The sequence below is a fragment of the Dipodomys merriami genome, unplaced genomic scaffold (assembly GCF_024711535.1).
Source record: "Dipodomys merriami isolate MVZ:Mamm:240054 unplaced genomic scaffold, mDipMer1.0.p SCAF_64, whole genome shotgun sequence".
NCBI classification, from domain to species: Eukaryota; Metazoa; Chordata; class Mammalia; order Rodentia; family Heteromyidae; genus Dipodomys; species Dipodomys merriami.
In genome coordinates this window covers 4,569,833-4,591,198 of record NW_027206224.1, presented here as the reverse complement: position 1 = coordinate 4,591,198, position 21,366 = coordinate 4,569,833, and positions in this window count along the sequence as shown.

Here is a 21,366-nt window from a genome sequence, read left to right as displayed (position 1 = left end):
ATACTATCTTATTAAAACCAATACCTCTATTTTTTATTCTCAACCCCCAGCAAAATTGCTTAGCACTTCATGCATCAATTCCTTGAATCATTTTCCTAAGTATTCTAACACAAGTTTGGGCTGCCTACCTCCTTTGTCCAGTGTATATCTAGCTGTCATAAGATTCCCCTTCAGGATACATTCCTCGCTTATGTTCCCTGTAAAAACCCTCAGCATTGGTTCCATTCTCTGCTCCCTTCCCAGAATGCATTCTATTCTCTCATCTGAGGCAATATGTATCTCCCTGTCTCATCAACTTTTTTTTTTTTACTACTTTTAGTGTTTTGTGGTAAATACCTTAAGATTGAATTTTTTCTCCACTTGAGAATCCCTGTTAAATGAGCTAACAAATGAAATTAACTCATTTGTAGTATTGTGGTTATAGATAGACTTGGGCTAGGCAATGCCAAAATTTGTTGCTTGTTACAGTTGTTTCCTTCCCCCAATTCTGCTAGTTGGGATTCCCTCTTGATCAAATCACCCTAACCTGAACCTTTAGTAGCTTTGGATGTTGGTACAAAAAAATCTATTTTTCTGATTATTACCTTATGCTTTTGATAAGAGAAATTCTGAAAAATTTTAGAGGTAACCAGCATTTATTTTATTTTTGGTAAGAGAAATGTCATACTTTAATGTCTGTCTCCTTAACCCAGCGCAAGCACATTGAACTTTGGAATTTGCTGAGATAATTTTAGTTAGAAAATTATTTCTTAAATCTCAACACACTTGAACTAGGAATAGGTTGTTTTATTTGCTTTTCATTCTTTCTTTTATTGAACTTCTTCCTTGTGGAGTTATCTTTTTCCTCTTTGCTTATAATTTGCTTCAAGGGAAATCTATTCAGGACAAATTTTCCAAATATTTTTATATTTCAAAAAACCATTGATTTTTACTCTCAAATTTGAATTGTATTTAAAACTCAATAAGAACTTAACAATAAGAACATTTTTTTCTCTCTGATACTTGAAAATGCTGCTCTACTATCTCGCCTCCATTATTGTTACTGGAAAGTCTTGTGTCAATCTGATTCATATTCCTCCATGAGCAAACAGACCACCCACCCCACTGCACCAGACCCTAAAACTTCTAGAATTTTTTAAAACAACTTAATGACTCATCACATACCCTTTTGTATGCATTAAATGATTCATCTGTTTATTCTGTTTGACATCTTAAGGGTATTTTTCAATCTAAGAACTTGTTAGTTACTGAAATTCTATGAAATTGTCTTCTATGCTGAGTTCAAATTGACATTGGATTAACTCTGCTATTCAGATCATGTGCCAATGTTTTCTTTCTCCAATGTAATTTTTTTAATATCTTGGTCTTCTTCCAGTTTTCTGACTGGAATGAAGAACAACCAAATGGAGTTCTAAAAGAACAACCTCATTAAATGGAAAAGTCATACTAACTAGAACTTTAATCTGGTTTGGGTAGGTCTGAAACCAACATATCTTATTCAATACATCTCTTTTTTGCTACAGAAGTGTGTGCACAACCTGGGAAATTTAGGGTTCTAAGACCTCAGATGGAGTAAGAGAAGGAAAGGGGCTGATAGCTGTGAATAGACTTTCCTCTATGGTGCTCTTTTAAAGACGTCACTCCAGGTCTGTCTGTCTGCAATTCTCTTTCCACTTCTCCATTGGCTGTCTGTGGAATACTTACTCATTCTTCCATAAGGATCCAAATGTCTTTGAATTTGGGGCAATGTTTTTGAAGTCTTCTGAAGTCAGGTGCCCCTGGTTCTGTGTGGGTGAACTTCTGAGACCAGTAAATAGCAAGTCTACCATTGTGACCTTTCCTTTATTTATAAAGCAGGTAATAATGTATAAGGACTCAAGATAGGCTTCTCGTTTCCTACCAAGGTGTTGGAGGTCAATACACCTTAACAGCAACAACAACAAAAGACAATGTTTCCCTGACAATTTGTATACATTTCCTCTTTAACTAGTACTTTCCAATGATATCCACTGTATATGAACTGGGGAGATAATTCATATGGCTTTATTAGTGGTGTTCTATCACCTTGTGGGTATTTATCTTCTCAATTAAACTATTATTTCATCCTAGGGTTTATATTTAATAGCTAGTCTCATCCCCAAGGCATGTAACTGGTGAGTGACTTTGAACTCCTCTTTAAAAAAAAAAGCAATGAGCTCCAAATAATAAAAGCAATGTGTTAGAAGATGTTATTATTAACTCCCTAGCCATCCTTCAGAGTGTCAAAACTACCCTCCTGTGGAGCCAGGGAGTCTAATATTGGTACAAATTCTCTGGGTCTTGACATTTTGTTTCAGAGTTTTAATTGACTCCAGTCTCACGCATCATGAGTCCCACGAAAAACCACATCCATCTGTAAGATCTCACCACCCCCACCCCCTAAAACTGTTTGAAACCCCGAGGACTCCAGAGGACAGGTAGAGAGTTTTTTTGTTAGATCATTAGCACCCTATTTTCAGAGGCAGAAGTGGTGATATTTTCCAGAATCCACGATCCAGTTCCCTGTCAAGTATTCTACAAGGTTTATTCTAAAAATAAATAAATTCAATGTGCAACAGTTCTGGATTTCACAAGCTTTCCTGGTCAAGGCATTATCCCACCTCTGACAAAACAAGAAAAAGTAAAAACAAAGTCGTAATGACCATGGTAGTCTAACATGAAAGAAAAGGAAAAGAAGGGAACTGAGAATAATATAGCATTATCTAATGCTTGCCAATTGCTCTCACTGGCACAAACACCCACATATACCAACCCACACACTGTATATATAGAAACACGCAGAGACACAGACACAGACATAGATACAAATATACATTTTCCCTTCAATATAATCTTTAGAGAGAGGTGCAGCTAGCTCATAAATAGATTTAAAAATACTGAGAGATGGAGCAAAAAATACTTAAAAATTATTGGATTCACCCTTAGACTTGAGTGAAGTAAGAATATATTCTCAGTTAATATCTCTCCCATTTATGGACAGTGTCTGTTTTGTTTTTCATTCCTATGTCTGTCTTGGAGTCTGTCACTTAATGAGGTGGGCTGGTTTGTTATTGATTTTAAATTCAACCTTGTTAAAAATATTAAATCCAAGAATACATATAAAGTTTTGTAGAAGTATGTGAAGGGAAGTCACTCTTCATAAAAGATGATAACCTAACTCATTCTTTAAGCTTTCCATGGCTAATACCCTACCTCCCCATCTTGTATTGACTAATCCTTGAGGTTGGATCAAAGTATGCTGAATTAGTGAAGTCTTAAATACATTTTCAAAATTTACTCTATTTTTGAAAATGTTTTAATTACTTCTAAGTTGTGCAAAGTGGTTTCAGTTTGTCATGTCAGTTTATGCATCTTGACCAAGGTCATCTCATCTCTCCCAACCCCTCATCCCCCTAAGTTAGCTAACCAGTTCCCTTTTCACATGTGAACATCGAATATTATGACTTTATTTACCCACCCTTCCTCTCTTCACTTGTCTACCCTTCCTCTCCCAGGATTTCCTGCACTCTTTTTAACTTTCTTCCAGAAACATTATTAAGAAGCCACGGAAATGTACCCATTTTGCATCTGATCTGTCAGAGTGGTACAAGGATTTAGTAACTATGTACATCCCTCAATCCTGAGCAGAGCATTTCAACTTGATTGAAAATAGTGCTAATGAATCAACAGTCTGTCCTGAAGGCTAGAGTAAAATAGAGTAAAGATTCCTAAGGGCCTAGTGGAACCTTGAAGATTGCTGCTTCATTTCGTTTCCTTTTCTCATTGCTTGGCTCACTCCTTTAATATTGTGCTCATGTGTAGGCAAAAAGGCCTGGGGACCCCCCTGTTTGAACTCCCCCCAACTAGGCTTATTTACATGATGCTCTTCTGTGTCCCTACCCGTCCCTATATTACATCTGCTTAAAGCTTAATGTATGCAATTGCCATTGTGAGTTTATCAGCCATCTGCCCTCCTAGACAGATATCCCTTAAGGTCAAGCCTGAGTATTATTTACATCTGTAACACTCTATTCCCAACAAGGGACCCAGTACAACATTGGTGTTCCATCTAGGATTGTTGATTGAATGGAATGAACAGTTTTGTGTCTCATTATCAAATATAAATCTCCCCCCAAGAAGCTTTCAAACTGATGGAAACTATGCAAGATGTTTGTTTCCGTCCTCCTCCTCCTCATCATCATCATAATCACTCATCTCATTTCAGTAGCTGTGTTTCCTGGATTTAATTTGTTTCCCCAATCTTCATTATCTTGTAAGCAGTGGGAGGCTGGGCTGAAATCCAGGCCTCCTGGCTGTGAGTCTGCTCATCTCTCTTCACAACATTATTATCATTAGCTGGATGGAGACCCATGGAGGTCTACTCAGTGGCAGAGACAATTCTGAAACAGCACATCAAAGCCATTGCCCCCAAGGAAAGAGTGGAAAGAAAGTCACCATTCAGAGAACAACAACCCTACCCTGACATGGTACACATCATTCTTTTTAATTCTCTGCAAGAACTCTGTGAGGTAGGTAATCATTTTTTTTCAGATAAGAATAGAGTTGCTGTGAATTTTCTGAGTAAAACAGGGAATAGGAGTGACTTACTCTCTACCCTTCAAGCTAACTAGACATTCTGGATATCCTAAGGGTTTCTCACAATTTTTCCTCTAGGTAGAGCAGAAACATGTACCAACAAGATGAATTTTATTGGAGGACAAGTAAAAAGGCAAAATGCAATAAGATAAACCAACACAGAAGTAATATAGCTTTTTAAGACCAGGTAGTCCTTTAAGATCAAAGAAAGATTGAGGAGACATGTTTAGTGACCTTGTTTCTGTTATTACTCAAAATGGTTGGGCTCTAAGAAGGCTAAATATGCTGTGTGTGACTCCCCTTCCTGACTATGGGGCACACAGGCAAACACCACAAGAACTTGCCGGAGATGGAAGAAACCCATAGAAGCGGTATGGGGCATCCAAGCACTGCCTTTAGCAATGATCTACAAACCAATTCGTCACCTCAGTTCATAGTCCGTTGACATAACAAAATACCTGAGACTGGACTGTTTCTAAAGAAAAGACATTTTTTTCATTCATGTCTCGAAAAGCTGGGAAATCCAAGATGAGACAGGTGCATCTTACAGGAGTTTCATTGTGTTTCAGTGTATAGTAGGAAGTAGAAACACAGACTGGACCAGAAAGGAAAGAAAGACCAATATGCCCAATTTATTCTATAACTTACTCACAGAGTAATCCAGTCTCATGACTCAATGAGCAAGAATTCATTCAATCCCACGACAAGTAACCCAGTCTTATGAGGACAGTGCAAAACACTTTAGACAGGTCCACCACCTCTTGACCCTTGGCACTGGGAATTGGAGGGAACAAACCATACTGGAACCAAAGCAGACAGACTATTTTGACATTTGTCAGAAATGAAAAGTTAACCCTGACATCCTATATTTATATGCAACAAATCTGACAATTCTTCCTGGGTATTTTGTTTGTTTGTTTCCTTGCTTGTTTATTGACTATGAAGAAACTGCTAGGAGACTTTCCCTCCTATGTCATTGACCAGAACGGATGCACATTTCCTTGGCTACTGCAACCCTTCACAGAGGTAGCTGTGTGTGGGGTGGGGTGCGCATGCACACGCACACCTGTGTGCAATCTCCATGAATGACTTGAATCACAGTGCATAAGCTACCTCATGAGCATCACCAAGGAGAGAGGAGGAATCAGAACCTGAAAGGCAGTCAACAGGGATGCCTCCATGATTTGTCATGAAGGCATGACTTCCTACCTGACATGCTCTCTGCCACCGGTGTTCTTAGGACTGGTCTGGCAGAGCAAGGAAGGAAGTTGGATGCATGTCCTTTTACTTCCTGGCACGTTCTTTAAGAGCTCCTGCTTATGTCCCTAACTTCTTCCAAAACAATGACTCAGAAGTCTTGCTGTAGGAAGAATATCACCCCGTACAAGAAGTTATTTTCTATTCTGAGTGACAAATCCAACTCTGAATCTTGGGTGCTCATAAGGAAGAAATCTCACCTTTGAAAGCTCTTTTGCCCAAGTGAAAGATTCATCATAAGGAAATGAGATTTCTTCTAACTCAGACTGCTTTTTAACCAATTCCAAAAGATGCTTTGCATCGCTTAACAGCCACTCATGTTTTCATTCTTTTGTGTGGTTGTGTGTTTTGTTTTTTTCATCAAAGTACTGATGAGTGCCAGATACACCTCAGACACTGGTAGGCAGGCACAGCTGATAACAGGTGAACACTGTAGATTCCTCACTGAGATTCCTGATCTTATAGTCCCAGAGAAGTGACAGACATATAAACACCTAATTTCCATTCTGTGTGGGGAGTTCATTTGTAGAATTATAAAGAAAGTACTAGAACATCTCTGCAAAAGGTAAGAGCAACTCCCCTTATCCCCGGTTAACTGGAAAGAGTTTAGAAAGCAAGTAATTTCTGAACTGGGTCTTGAAAGGCAAGTAGGCGTTCACCAGTCAGAAAAGCAAGAGCCTTCAAAGTATATTCAGGAAACAGTGAGAGGCTTCTATGTGAGCAGAGAGAAGTTCCAATGAATGGTAATCAATATTGAAACAAGATGGAAGACCTGCTTTCTTAGCCCTGGGGACAAAAAAAGCAAGAGTGTTTTTGTGAGCACCTGGAAGACAATTACTTTTGATGTATCAATCCTTAAAATACCTTTGCTGGCAACATTAATTCACATAGTTGATACTGAAACCTCTTAACAAACAGGGTTGTCAACAACACATTTCCAAAAGAGGTGATACAATATCCTGGAGCAGTACTTAAATGCAAGGAGAATATGTCACCTGCTAGGTATTTACTTCATTCATAGCATGGATCCCAGAAGAATGGTCACATTTCACAAGCAGCATTTACCCTGCCTTCCCATCTTGTGGTGTTTTATAACATCATCAGCCTAAATGAGGCGCCTAGAAGGACAAGAGGTGGTTTTCAGGTTGGAAATCAGTACCTCTTCTCTATTGCAGGAAGCTGACATCTCATTTTTTAAAGGTGACATGCCATTACAAAGATGCATTGAAAGGTTAACATTCAAGCCCACTCTCGAACAATCTTATAAGTGGCACGCAAGCCAGAAAGGGACTCTCATTAGGTGTAATGACTCTTCTACCTTGAAATGCAGCAGAAGGACACACGCCCCAAGAAAATAGAGCATATGTTGGGTAAATAAACACACTTAACGCAGAAGAGGTTTTTTTTTCTGTTTCAAAATGACAAAGCCCTTGCATGTTGGTGACAAAACAATCCAAGTTAAAATGTGAAGGCCTTAGAGATGGTTTGAGCTATGCTAGGAATGTCTATACACATTTCTAGGACACTGCACAAAAAAGTGCATGAAATGGCAGGGGGCAGGGTGGGCTTTCTGGTTTGGGGCAAGTGGCATTCAGTTACCATTCTCATCATGTGGATAGTTTCTAGGAATGGCATCTTCCTAGTTCAGAGCTCTTTTTTGAATACCCCTTTCCCAAATGAAGGGACTTTATGAACTCCACTTTGAGAGAAGACAGAGACAGAGACAAAGAAGAGGGGGAAAAGCCAGGCGCTGGTGGCTCATCCTAGCTACTCAGGAGGCTGAGATCTGAGGATCACAGCTCAAAGCCAGCACAGACAGGAAAGTCTGTGAGACTCTTATCTCCAATAAACCACTAGAAACTGGAAGTGGCACTGTGGCTCAAGTAGCAGGGCGCTAGCTGAGAGCTGAAGAGCCCAGGGACAGCGCCCAAGCCCAGAGTTCAAGCCCCATGACTGACAAAAAAAGAGAGAGAGAGAAGAAGAAGAAAAAGAAAAAGAAAAAAGAAGAAGAGGGGAGAAAGGAAGGGAGGGAGGAAGGGAAAGAGATCAACATAACTCCAAAGGTTCCACAGCAGATTTCCCTAAGACCAAATAGAGCATCTTTCTACAACACCCAAAGCAAATGACTTGTTCACCAGTCTCTGGGTGGATTTCGAACCCCATTTTGCTAGCTAAGGTTACATGGTGCCCTTTCAGTGTGCTCCCAATAGTTTCCTCTCCCCAGCCCCTTGACCACTTTCAGCTCCCAGTCAACTTTCCCCTGACAACTGTGGTCTCTGGTATTTCTGCTCTCTATTTGAAAGGGAATCTCTTGATAACCTTTAAAATCCTTCTTTAGAGGAAGAAAAAAAATCGCCATTTATATTCCTGCTGCAATCCTCGTGGCACTGCCTGCCTCTGAGCTGCCTTCCCTGGCCCCTCTGCTCCTTGGGCTTTGTTAACAGCCTCTCTTTGAGCTTAGGGTGAGGAATGGTAATTCAGCTAGTTACAGGGGCGGCAGGAGGCAAGGCTGAAAGGTTTCCAGAAAGCCAGCAGGCAAGGCCAGGTTTTCAATAGAAAAGGGCGAAAGAGTCAAGAGTCGTTTTCTTTAAGTGGAGTGTGTGTGTGTGTGTGTGTGTGTGTGTGTGTGTGTGTGTGTGAAGAGAGACACAGAGAGACAAAGACACAGAGACAGACACAAACAGGCAGAGAGACAGACAGGCAAATAGAGACAGAGAGATAGAAACAGAGAGAAGACAAGAAGGAAACCAAGAGACAGAGAGAGAAAAATAGAAGGAGGGAGAGATGTATAGCAGGAAGAGAGATAGCAGGGGCAGGCAAATATCAAGAGGGGCTTTCAGATGAATTTAACTTTGGGGAAGAATCTTGGTTTACAAGTTGGTTTACAGAAGCTCCATTTTTTTTCCCATTTCAATGTTACATCCAGCACTCCTGGTTCTACTGCTTTTGGTAATCTGTCATCCTTTTCCAAACAGCAATGTGTCCGAGACCTGGTTCTGCTCCTATAAGGGAAGCTTTCTATGCTGAGGTGACAGGAGAATGACCCTTTCTTTCTGGTGAACCCTAAACTGAGAAAACAGCAAGACTCAGCACAGAAAAATCCAGCACCTAGATATACAACAGAGACCAAGAGCACAAGTTCTGAAGTAACCATTGTAGGTAGTGGGAGGTCAGGAACCTGCCAGCTCCAGCTCTGATTCTCATTTTCCATCTTTCCTTTGGTGTAGAGCAATTCACTTCTCACTGACACAATTATATATGCAGATTTGGGGGTATGGTGTCCTATGTCCCTCGTGGGACTTCTGTCCAGCCACTAATCTTGTCCTTCGTTCCCTTTCACGTGGCTGAGACAGTCTCTGGTTTGAGTTTTACCAAACCCCCCAGGGGAGAAGGGATGGAAAATAAGTGGAGAAAACAGAAAGTCTGTACATATTTCTTTTTGATTATGTTTTATTTTTGGCAATTTTTATTGTGATTAAGTGATTACATAAATGTTACAAATTTCACAGTATTGTGGGATTGTGATACTTAGTTAAAGTCACAAACACATTCTAACCTTCATGGGGCAAATTGTCTTTATCATGGTCTATAAAGTTTGTGAGTTCTATGAGCTTTGACAATACAGTTATTTCTTCCATATCAAGTGATATATGTACATATTTCTATGAATTTTGGGGGGGTATATCTACCTTTAAACTTTCATGTTTCTCCACTGGAAAACTCTTTGTCACCATGATACTCACACATAAGACACCCAAGGAGACTTCAAGCTTCATTCTAATTCCCCATTCAATTTTTAAAGAGAAGGATCTCTGGACACAAGCTACAACATAGATGAACCCTGGGGACTTCATGCCACGTGAAATAAGACAAAATGCCAAGCATTTTCTGGCTCGTTCTATTTCTATGAAGTAGATAAATGTAATACATATTAATGAGGCACCATGTGATGTTTCTAAACCTGCAGGCATTCTGTAATAATACAAATAACATCTATCACCTCCAATATTTATCATTCCTTATGACAAAAAATATTTAAGACCTTTCTTCCAACTTTTTGAAATATGCAGTATATTGTTACTCTCTACAGATACCCTACTGGGTAACAGCACCTCAGAATTTCTTATCCCTATCTAAATGCAAGTGAGTACTAATTGATCAACATTGCCATGTCCCTCCCTCATGGCGTTAAACTGGAAATAAAAAAGAGGGAGTATATTTTATGTTATGGATATTTTACTATGGTTAGAGTCTTTTTCAAAATTCAAAAGTGGAGTATGCTTCAACCATGACTTTACCTTTTTGGGGGATCTGAGTTGAGTCTACTGTCTTCATTGACCTTGAAATTTTTAGGTTCCACTCAATGGAGCTAGTTTACTACAAGGCTTTCTCAATCTTTTTGGAGAAGACAGCATTTTGGTTTGTTCTTTTTTTTTTAAGTTAAACTTAACTTTTAATTTTAAACTAACCAAACTCACTCATCCAAATAGTGTTGGTTTTATTCAAGTTAAGAACTAAGGGTGTACATGAAGGTTAGCAAAAGCCAAAAACAGATGCACCAGCCTATTAAGCCTTCAGGATTCATCAAAAGACAAGTCTCTGGAAGTGGCAAGATATGTCAATTCCTTTCTGTTAATTAATTATCTTATCCTTTTATTCTCCTGGACAGTCAATAAATAATACTTTTCTCATCAACCATTTTCAAAATCATGGACAATAAGATATGTCATCCTATTATTCAATAGGATTAAAAAAACTTATGCACAACTAACGAGTCAATAATGGGTCCTGCTGACATTTATTCAACTCCTACAATAAGCTAGGAAATAGGCAAATGAAACTATATGGTCATAAGTTACTCATTTAATTCTGTTTACTATTCCAAACTGGTTAGGGGTATTGGGTTTCCCCACATTCTCAGCAACTCATTGAACCCCTAGATTAATCTTTTCTTTTTTTCTGAAGCATCTTCTCTAGCCATTCTCAATCTGAGTTTACACATCACTATAGAACTCCATGGGCTTGGAGCACAATGTATTGGTCAATAAATAACATATAATGTTATCAAGCAGGGTGGGAAAGGATGAACTCTAGGCAGTCTAAGCCAGTTTGGCTTTTCCTAAGGGATGGCCTCCTTGTAATGAAATACCTCTAGATTCCCAGTGTCTACTGCATTTAATATCTGTTTGACTTAAAGTGAAATCACTTAGGCCCCAGGAGTCTGGTGTTTTCACCAAGAAAGTCTCTGCAGTGGGTTTTGTGAGATAACAAAATGAAAACACACTTGAGGTTTATATCTAAGATGTACTTCCCCAAAGGGAGCCAAGCATACCAGCAGCATGTGGGTACCTGTCTCCTCCTCAGGCCTAGGGATGCATTTGACATAACTAACAACTGCCTAGCCTGTTAGCTGTGCCCTACCATACAGGCTTGCTCTGTGAAACCTACATATATTCCTTCCCATTAATAGGGAGAGACAGGGGAAATCTGAATTTTAGTTAGGGTATGGGACCGAGAACCACCCTCCCATTCTCTAAAATGAGTTATTTATAATTGTGCCTTTCTCCCACAAGTTGCTCCTGCAACTTGCTAACATAATCCTGTTAAAGGATTAGAAGACAGGGAATAAGACCTTTCTCAGCCGCTGCTGCCTGATCTGGGTTGAGCATAGAGGAGATGCAGGGGCTTGGGCTTTGGAGAGGTGTTCGAACCCCAAACTAGATTCCCAGATTACTGAGTGAGAGACCAGCACAAACAACTTTACCTCTTCAAGCCTCCATTTCCTCATGTGTAAAATGAGCACTGTAACAGGGCAAACGTGGCTACATGAATGACAGGACACCGCCACTCTTCTATTGACCCTTATTATCATGAGCTGGACTTGAATGAGCAATGGATGAGCTCTGGGATGTTCTGTAATAGAAAGGAAAAGAAAGCAATGGCACACCTACTGGGTAGGTATACTTAATCCTCAAAACAATTCGAGACAGTGGTGTATTACTGTCATTCTAAGAGTGAAAGCTGAAAGGCCTAGAGGCCATCAACAGCCAGGATAGGACACCACAGGCATCTGCTTCCTCCTAGAAGCCCACTATGCCAATGTGCGGGTGGCACTGCAGGAGGAATTCGCAAATGGACTGGGCTCCTCATCCAGGAGGCAGGAAGTAAGGAAATAGGGCTGATTGGGAGGACCTCTCTCAAGACACAGTCTGACATTTCAGGAAGCAGGCAGGCCTGAAGCCCCCCCCCCCATCTCTATATCCACCTGCATGGAGCAGAACCAGAAATAAGAAGCCATCTGGAGGTAAGAGATGGGCAGCTAGGGCTGGGGTCTCACTCAGATCAAGAGAGCCGATGCATTCTCTCCACCTGTGCTTCAGAGATCAGCAAGGTCCCATCCTGCATTTGTACCCTGTGTCTGGAATAATCTTGCCTCCCCTTGGGCAAACCAGTTTATCTTGCTCTTCCAATCTCTGGAACATACACTTCCCTGAGGATGTCTTAGATTCGTCACTGAGAGTGAGATACTTTGTCCCACAGAGTCTCACATTCCGCCTCTCTTCCACATCTAATACTCCATTAAGTGACTGACTTCTGCCCAAACTATAAACTCAAGATGGAAAGAACTCGATCTCAGCAGCCTCTTGCAGACAGTATCAAACCCAGCCAATAAGGACTGTTCAGATCATCACCTAGTGACATCAACATTCAACAAGATAACAGGAATCTTGCTTATACTAGATATTTGTGTGAACATGGGAAAGGTGGCTAGCTACAAATCTCTGCAGTGCAGAAGGTTCTAGGCTGTTCGTGCAAATTTTCTAAGTTGGTTCATGCATGCATGCATCACTGAGCATGACTTTTTAGTGCCAGGCTCTGTTACGATACATACCTCTCACCCAAATAAAAGCTATAAGATAGAAGGAACCTGGCAGTATGTGGAGTAAAAAACATCAATGGCATGGACATGGCAGGGTTTCGGCTGGAGAGACAAGGTGAACAGAGAGACTAAAGGTTAAAGGTAGGTAACTCTGAGATTCACAGGAAAGGTTGTGTGTTAAACAAAGGGAAGGAAGGGCCTTTTGGGCATTGAGAGTCATGATAGGTACAGGACAGAGGATGTGGAATTCTCTGCAGAATTAAAGACAATTCTATTCAGGATTATGTTCAGATACCTTATAGAATCCCTCAGAATGCTGATATCCCAGAGAGAGAGAGAGTAGGAGCAAGGACTCAGGACTTCAGTCTAGGTCCTATTTCCCTCTTGGTGGGGAGTCTGGGCCAGGCTGCATTGGGGGCCACTGTGTGATTGTTTAAATCCTGAGACACACTGCACAAGCATCGATACCATTGACAGCTACTGAGATATCCCAGGCTGCAACCCTGAGCTTCCTGACCTGACTGAAACCTGATAACTAGAGACCTTGATTGGGCAGAGTATTGTTTTAGGACAGGCTGAGATTGTCTTCACCAAACCAGCCATCTCCTCACCACCCATTTCTCCCCCCCCCCCCGTCGCCCCAAAAAAAGCCCTTCCTTCTTACTCAGGTATGATTAGAAAAATGACCAGGCTTTGGGCTAAAAATATGAATGCTTTATGTTCCTCCACAGGGGAAAAAAAACTAAGACAAGAGAATCTATGAAAGTAACAAGGAATTTCATCCTTCACTGGACTTCAGAATGGATATTTTAGACCCAGCCATCCATAAACATTGGGTAATATCATACTCTTGTAGTGCAGAATGAATTCTACAGAACAAGCCACAAATCTGCATTAGGACCAGAGAGGAGGGCTTGCTGTGTGCATTGAAAAAAAATATCTAAGTGATGGCAGGCCTCCTCCATGCCCAGATAAACAGATCCCACAGGCAACAGACAACTGACAAAACAGCATTGGCTCTGGGGAACATGCTGCCTGGGACGTGCGGCTCCACGGGGATCACAGGCTGTAGCTTAGGCTGCTGGAGTCATCCGGGGACTTTGAGCTGAAGTCACAATCATGTCAGACCTTGCCTGTGATCTCTCTGGGGTTATTTGGTCACAGTGTCTGCCCACATGCTATCCCTGTCACTCTCCTTCCATCCTCTCCCGAATTGCACCTGAAAGGGGCAAGCCTGTCAGTCTCTCTGTTCTCTCCTTCCATCTTTGTGACCCTTAGTAATCTACATTTTCCATCCTCTAGGCCTGGATTAGTCACTTCTCTTTCATTCCTAGGAAGCAACAGGACACATTGCAGGAAGGTTTCTCTGCACCACTCAGCCCAGATTGACTAGCTGCCCCCTTCTCAGTGACTTGTGGATTCAAGGGTATCAATGCTCAGCCTCTCCCACATGCTCCATGTCACCTCTTTCTCCCTCCCTCCGTCCCCCAACTCTACTCCCTCTGCACTGAGTTCTCTCCTCTGCTGCATTAACCAATCTCCGTCTCGCACACTTACATCCGGGCCTCCTGCCAAATGGATGAATCCCTCTTGCTTAAGCCTGCCAAGAGGCTGTCAAGTCTGAGCCACTGTCCATACAGCTTCCCCGGGGACTTTCTCACCTTTGTCCAATGGAATTAAAAACCACAGACCTCTTCCTCCTCTGAGAATCAGACCAAATGTCACCTCTCCCAACCAGAGCTAGGACCAGCTCTCCCTCACTCTAGTGCTCCTCTCATTGGAGTCTGGGACCTCTTGCACACAATTCACACTGCTTGCAGAAGCTGTTTGCCCACAAGCTCATCCAAGTGGATGGATGAGCATCTATCCCAGCAGCATGAATGTAAATGGACTGCTCTATGCAAGGTCTAGAGTCTTTCATATCCCAGGCCTCTGTATGGACCCTGAGCTTCCCCTCATCCACAATGGCCAATGAGAAAAAGGAAAATAAAAGTTTTCCTTCTCTTCCCTTTGAGTCTCAAAAGGAAAGGATTTGCTGTGGCCCCTTCTTTCAGCACTATCCTCTCTTCAGTAGCACAGATCCAATAGCAAGGCAAGCACAGGTATTTGAGCCCACTTGGGAAAAGAAGCTACAATGCATTTCATGAAGCTGGCAAGGTGCAGGCATCACAGTGCCTCTACCAACCTTCCTACTAATTATGTTACCTTCCTTATCACCTTGAGCCTCACAGGAACCTGAGGCGCTAAGTTCAATTGCTCCCATTTTGCAGAATGGAAGAACTGAGTCAGCGAGTGCTTAAGTCTCTGCCTAGCCAGGTCACAAAGACACTAAGCCATCAAGCTGGTTTCCACAATCGAAATTCCCACCGCTGGGGTCCAGAGCCAGTGCTTGGAACTGCCTCCCTCGCCCCATCCTTTCTGCATTTTGATTCCTTTAGAACTTGGACAGACTGCACAACCTGTATACATTTAGATCAACTTGTCAACGGCAGGGCCCCTTGTAACAGATCATTTTCATCCCTCCTCCCCTGACTCCGGAGGCTGACAGAGTGGTATATTAGATTTCCAAAGGCATCTTTCATTAGAAAAATATATGCTTTTGATCACGCTCTGCCTTTCCAAAGTTGCAAAGGCTGAAGATCAAGTTGCCAACTGGAATTCCATTCATCAAGGAGATAAATATGAGCCATCAAAGAGCGCCTGGCAGCTGGTTGGCAGCTGGGGGGGTGGTAGGGCAAGGAGATCTGGTGCTGGACTGGATAGGCCTGGGTTGGACTCTACCTGGTCATGTGACCTTGAACAAGTTGTTTTTCCACTTCTGGATTGTCTCTCTATCAGTAAGGCAAGTGTGGGACTCATTAAACTGCTAAACGACTGAGCAGATGAGCTGAAGAATTGAAAAATCAGGTCACATACCAGCCATCTACTTGTTCTAAGATATTCTATCTTTCCAAAGAATTTTTCTAAAGCACAGCCTAGTCTTTCAGCCAAGGTGGGACCAGTCTCTCACATTCCAGTTTGTCTTTAAGAGAAGTGACGACTCCAGACTTTAAGCTAGACCCAAAGCACAATGTAAAATGTATGAATGTTGGCTTTTATTTCTCTAGCTTCTCCATTTTAAACTGGTAATGTAGACCACAAGGCAAGTGTCTGGTCTGGACCAGGGAGCCATCTGGAGCTGGGGAAGCCAGGCCAGGGGTAGCTATGTGGAGCACAGTCATCCCTTCAAGGTCTCTGCTGGTCCCAGATTCTCTGATTTGATAATAGTCCCTGTGAATAATAGATCTGCTCTCTGACACTGTGCATGATAAAGTGACCTGGTACAAAGTCCTATTAAGATAAATCACATTTAAGTTTAGAAAATTATATGTTTGAATCCTGTAATTTCGTGTCACCGTGATGTCTGAGAGGAAAGAGAGGGAACTCAATTAGAGGCTAATTAGACCAGACAACTCCCAAGGCCCCGGGTTACCTCCCTGTTTTAACTGAAGGGGAGATAAACCAAGCAAGCCCAGCCTTACTAACCTCAGCCTTGGTTTCTCTACCTGTAAAACAAAGGTAGTCCTTATGGAAAAGAGAAGAAATTGGAATAACACAGAGAAGGAAACAGCCCCAGAGCCCAGTTCCACAGTCCCCTAGACATCCCGCCTTGCCTCCATTTTCTGTTGCCATCTATGGCCAAAGACTCAGAGGATCTGTAAACTTTAGACCACAGATGCAAACTGTGTGGCTAAAGTCTGCATAGAATAGCTCATTTAGAGTTTATCTGGGTCTTCAGACAGGTGAGCAGAGCTCAAACCACTGCAAACCACTATCCTGAATCCTTTCCTCCTGCACTAACCATCCCAAACGTCTGCCCTCCCAACCATCCTTCACCCTTTTCTATCTCAGGCCATTTATCTACTTCCTGTGGTGACTCACCTTGCTGAAATGGTTGGCTCATCCTGTTTCCTCACTCCTCAGTACCCTGCATCACCACTATTGCCAAAGAAATCTCTCTGGGCCAGGGTCACCAATTGCCTCCTGTGAGCCACCTGTGGCAGTCTCTCCAGCATCAACCCAGTTTGCTGTTTCATTGAATTCTTTGGCCACTTTGAGTTTCTGTGACCCCTGACAGTGCTGCTCTAGAATCCCTGTCATATGCTTAACTCTGGTCTCATCTTTTCCTGCTCCATCCTCTTCCTGCTCCATTCACCCATTCAGGATAAGGAGAACCATCTTTTTGAGCTAAGTATCATGCATTTGTGTTTATATGTGGAAAAATCTAGACCTAAAACGATGGTGATGGCTGACAATGGTAATAATGAATGTCTGAGAAGAGGATCAGCAGAAAAGAGCAGAGGGGGGAAAATCAAGAATGTTGCAGGGTAAAGAAAATCAAAATATTCTGCAAATGTAGATGAAGACAGAATAATAAAACCCACCAAACAGTGGGGGGGAAAAAGAGAAGAATGGGAATAAAATGGATCGGGTGAGTTTGTTGAAAGTACACTGCACACATCTATGGTATTATCACAAGAGAACCCCCTCATATTACTAATGTATGCTAAATAATTCTTTTTTGGGGGGTGTCTGGTCGTGGGGCCTGAACTCTGGGCCTGGGCACTGTCCCTCAGCTCTTCAGCTCAAGGCTAGTGCTCTACCACTTGAGCCACAGTGCCACTTCTGGCTTTTTTTCTTTTTGCTTATGTGGTGCTGAGGAATCGAACCCAGGGTCTTATGAATGCAAGGCAAGCACTCTACCACTGAGCTACCTTCCCAGCCCCGCTAAATAATTCTTATGTGGTGTTGGTCTTGGGGTTTGAATTTATGGACTGAGCACTGCCCCTGAGCTTTTTTTCTTTTTTGTTCAAGGCTAATGCTTTACCACTTGAACCACAGTTCTACTTCTGTCTTTTTGGGGAGTAGTTAATTGTCAATAAGAGTTTCACTGACTTTCCTGACTGGGCTGGCTTTACACTGCAATCCTCAAATCTCAGCCTTCTGAGTAGCTAGGATTATTTATGCAAGCCTCCAGCACCTGGATTAAAAGTACATAATTAAACAAAGGATTGAGAACCATAGATACAAGTCCTTCCTTTATTTCAGATGAACCTCAGAAATTTAACATTCAGAAACAAATTAATTTATCTCCTGTAGATGAGAAAATTCAAAGTCATTAGTTGGTGTGGCAGGACATTTTCTCCCTAACGTATCTTCATTCTTCCCTGAAATACTATTGGTTACCAGATTCTGGGATTTCCAAAATTTTCTGCTGAGGAGGATCTATGGACAGATAAATATTCTAGCAAGGCAGTCATGAAGAGCAAGGCCCCTTTAATGAAGCAAAAGTTTGTAAGGAAGGGCTGCATTAGAGTGGTGGTTTTGGAATTCACAACAGAAATAAGTATAGGAAGAAGAAAGTATGAGAACTTGATACTTAAAAATAAACACATATGTGAAAGCTGGGCCAGGAATGGTAGTAACTCTACATCAAAGAAAATTTGTTCTTCAAATGGTGGTAGCCGATAAATAAGGTCAGAGGCAGTGTGGGACCAGAGGGAAGATACACTGGGATCAATTGAAATCTAAGTTCAAAATGGAACCATTTTCTACAGTGCTGACAAAGGTATACTTGGTTCCTGATCCCCTGTTTTCTACTAAAGCTTATAGCTCACTTAGTACATAAGCTAGTGAAGGGGTGGGAGGAAGAGACTACATGAAGGATGCTAGCTGGACAGCAGAGCCTGAGGAAAATGTTGTGAGAGTAGGGTATGAGCAAATTCCAGAGCCCAATGACCCATGATCAAGCAATGAAGAAGTCAAAGAAGCAGGATACCATTCCTTGGCCTCCAGGAATCAACCATCAATCAAAAGATAGACTTCCTTCATAACTGTTAGCCAAATGATGATGCTGGTAATGGCTCCATGATAGGAATCGAATGGATCCTGAGTGCAGTTTTAAGTTTCTGCAGTGAGATAACTGCTATAAACGCACACACACACAAAAAAAAATGCCATGTGAAGGTTTATTTAAGCATTCCAAATGTATCCACTTTTGCAAATAGTCACACACAACAAATGTCTCTAAATGTTCATATTTATTCAGCCCCTCTGGCAGGCCCCATGGAAAATATTGACTGAAACACAAATTAAAATTAAGAATTTATAAATTCACAAAACACTGAAGACTGTTAAAAAATGGAACAACTTCCGCTATCAAATGATGTGTTTTGGTAAGCACCGAAGCATTTATGCTTTTGAAGTTTTGAAAGCTCCAAATCACTCGAAAGTTTTTGGAACCCTTTGGATTTAAAAAAAAAACACACGATTCAGTTCTCACAATAACACCTCCCTCTCCCCAAAGTTAAGGATTCTCACCACCCACATTTCCCTGACAAAAAAAAAAAACCCAGAGGCTCCATGAGGTTCAGAGAGACCCTCCTCAAGGCTGCTCAGGGAACAATTCTGGGGTACAAACTACTGATTCTTTTGACTACAATGAGATGTAAGCCAAAGAGAGCTATGGGATTCATGCCTTTAGATCAGGCAAAAGCTTCTCTCAATGGGCCTGCCAAGCAAGTTGTCTTATAAAATAGTAAGGAGTCATCCCCACAGACCACAGCGTGGACAGAATGCAAAGCACAGGAAAAGCAGAAAGTCAGCCTGAGAGAAGGCTGTCTCTCAGAGTTGCCGACCAGGGGACAATCAGACCCAGTGGGGTCAGTCTGGGAGGGCCCAGAGCCCAGACTCATTGTCCTTCTACATCCGGGAATCTGGCAACATTTTTAGAGACTGTAGAGGGCTCTCTAGGTCTGTTTAGATTGGGGATAGGTAGATCAGATGGAGAAGGGTGGAAGGAGGGGATGAAGAAATCCAAAGTGAATACTGAGCCTTGCAGTGAGTGCCAATGCATGAGAAAGGCAAGGCTTGGAGAGACACAAGCTCCCTGTAACTGCTCAAATATTAATCCACAATATATTTTAATGACATGAAACACCAGAAAGCTTTAGGAGGAACATGAAGGGCTTTTGGGTACCTTGAATAATGGTATTGTCACTCTGAGGTTTTATGGTCTCATCTTTGGCCAGAGCACAACTCTAAGAAAACAAGTCAAGGTTCTTGGGGATGAGTTTGGGAATCTAATCCTGCAGCCACTGCACAGCTCCTCTAAAAAGGCAACAAATCTGCTACTCCCAGCCCTCCTCCTCCCAAGGTGATAACTTACCATAAACACCCCAGCTGCATCTACTTTGCTACCTACAAAGGGATCTGGATCCAAAGGTCCCATGAAGTCCTGCTCAAAGATGAAATGTATGGCCCGGGTTCATGATCAGAATCCTAGGATTCCGTTTTGTTTTGCTGTTTTGTTGTGTGCCAGTAGTGGGGCTTGAACTCAGGGCCCAGGTACTGTTCCTTAGCTTTTTTTACTTATGGTTGGCACTTCTGGAGCTGTGGTAGTTAATTAAGTGGAGACAATAGTCTCATGGACTTTCCTGTCCAGACTGGCTTTGATCCACTAACTTTAGATCTCAGCCTCTTGAGTAGGTAGGACTATAAGCATGAGCCACCAACTCCCTGCTGGAATTCAGTTTTTAAGTAACGTGGCTTTAGGTTTGTAGAAGACCACTCAAGGTGACTATCAGATGTTCTCACCTTTGAAACTGAGGAAACTGTAGGCTCAGAAGCTCAAGGTGAGGGCAGGGGCAAGCTTCTCATCCAAATTCATCTGACACCACCTCGGTGCTCCTTGGGAGTTCTCACTTGATTCTCAGTATACTAGAAGAACAAATTGGGGACAGAGAAGCCCTGTGGCATCTCAAATCCTGGACTTTGGGATTCAAAACTACATCGCTTAGAAGCTTGAAATAAATCAGGTCAATCCCAAACTCTCTTGGTTTAGGGGGGGGAGGAATGAAATGTTTTATCAACTTCCCCAACAGGAAATCTGATTTCCATCCTTGTTGCCACTTTATCATTTCCTCCCAGCTGTTATCGAGATCACAGCTTCGGAGATGGTTAAACGTTTGTCACATTTAATATTATTGTCCCCATTTTTCACATGCGGGAAGCTGACGGATGCTTGCTGCAAATGTGGGATGAAAATGCAGCTGCTCACGAGCCTGTGAGCCCAGAGCTGGATGTGCACGGAGCCATTCAGAGGGCTCCTTTGTGTGACACAGGTGTTGGACTGGGAACCTTGATCCTTGGGATAAGAACTGGACAGGGAGGAACTGAGGCCGGAGTTCTAGTAGTCTGGGCCTTGTGTATATAAGCTGCTGTGTGTATGCCGCTCCCCAGTACCTCCATCTGTCTGCTTCCTGTACCCAGTGCTTTACTCCTTTCTTTTTTTAAGACATCAGGATCTCTCACCTAACTATTTTTTGGTGAGGGCAGCAGTACTAGGGTTTGAAGTCAGAGTCTCACACTTGCTAAGCTAGTGCTTTATCATTTGAGTTGTGTCTCCAGACCTGCTTTTTTGGCTGGTTCTTTTTCTAAAGATGGAGTCTAGCCAACTTTTCTGCCCAGGCTGACCTTAAACCCTGTTCCTCTGGATCCTCTAGGCCTCGGCTTCCTGAAGGCTTAAGATTCTAACCATGAGTCACCAGTGCCTGGCTTTATCTGAGTATTTGGAT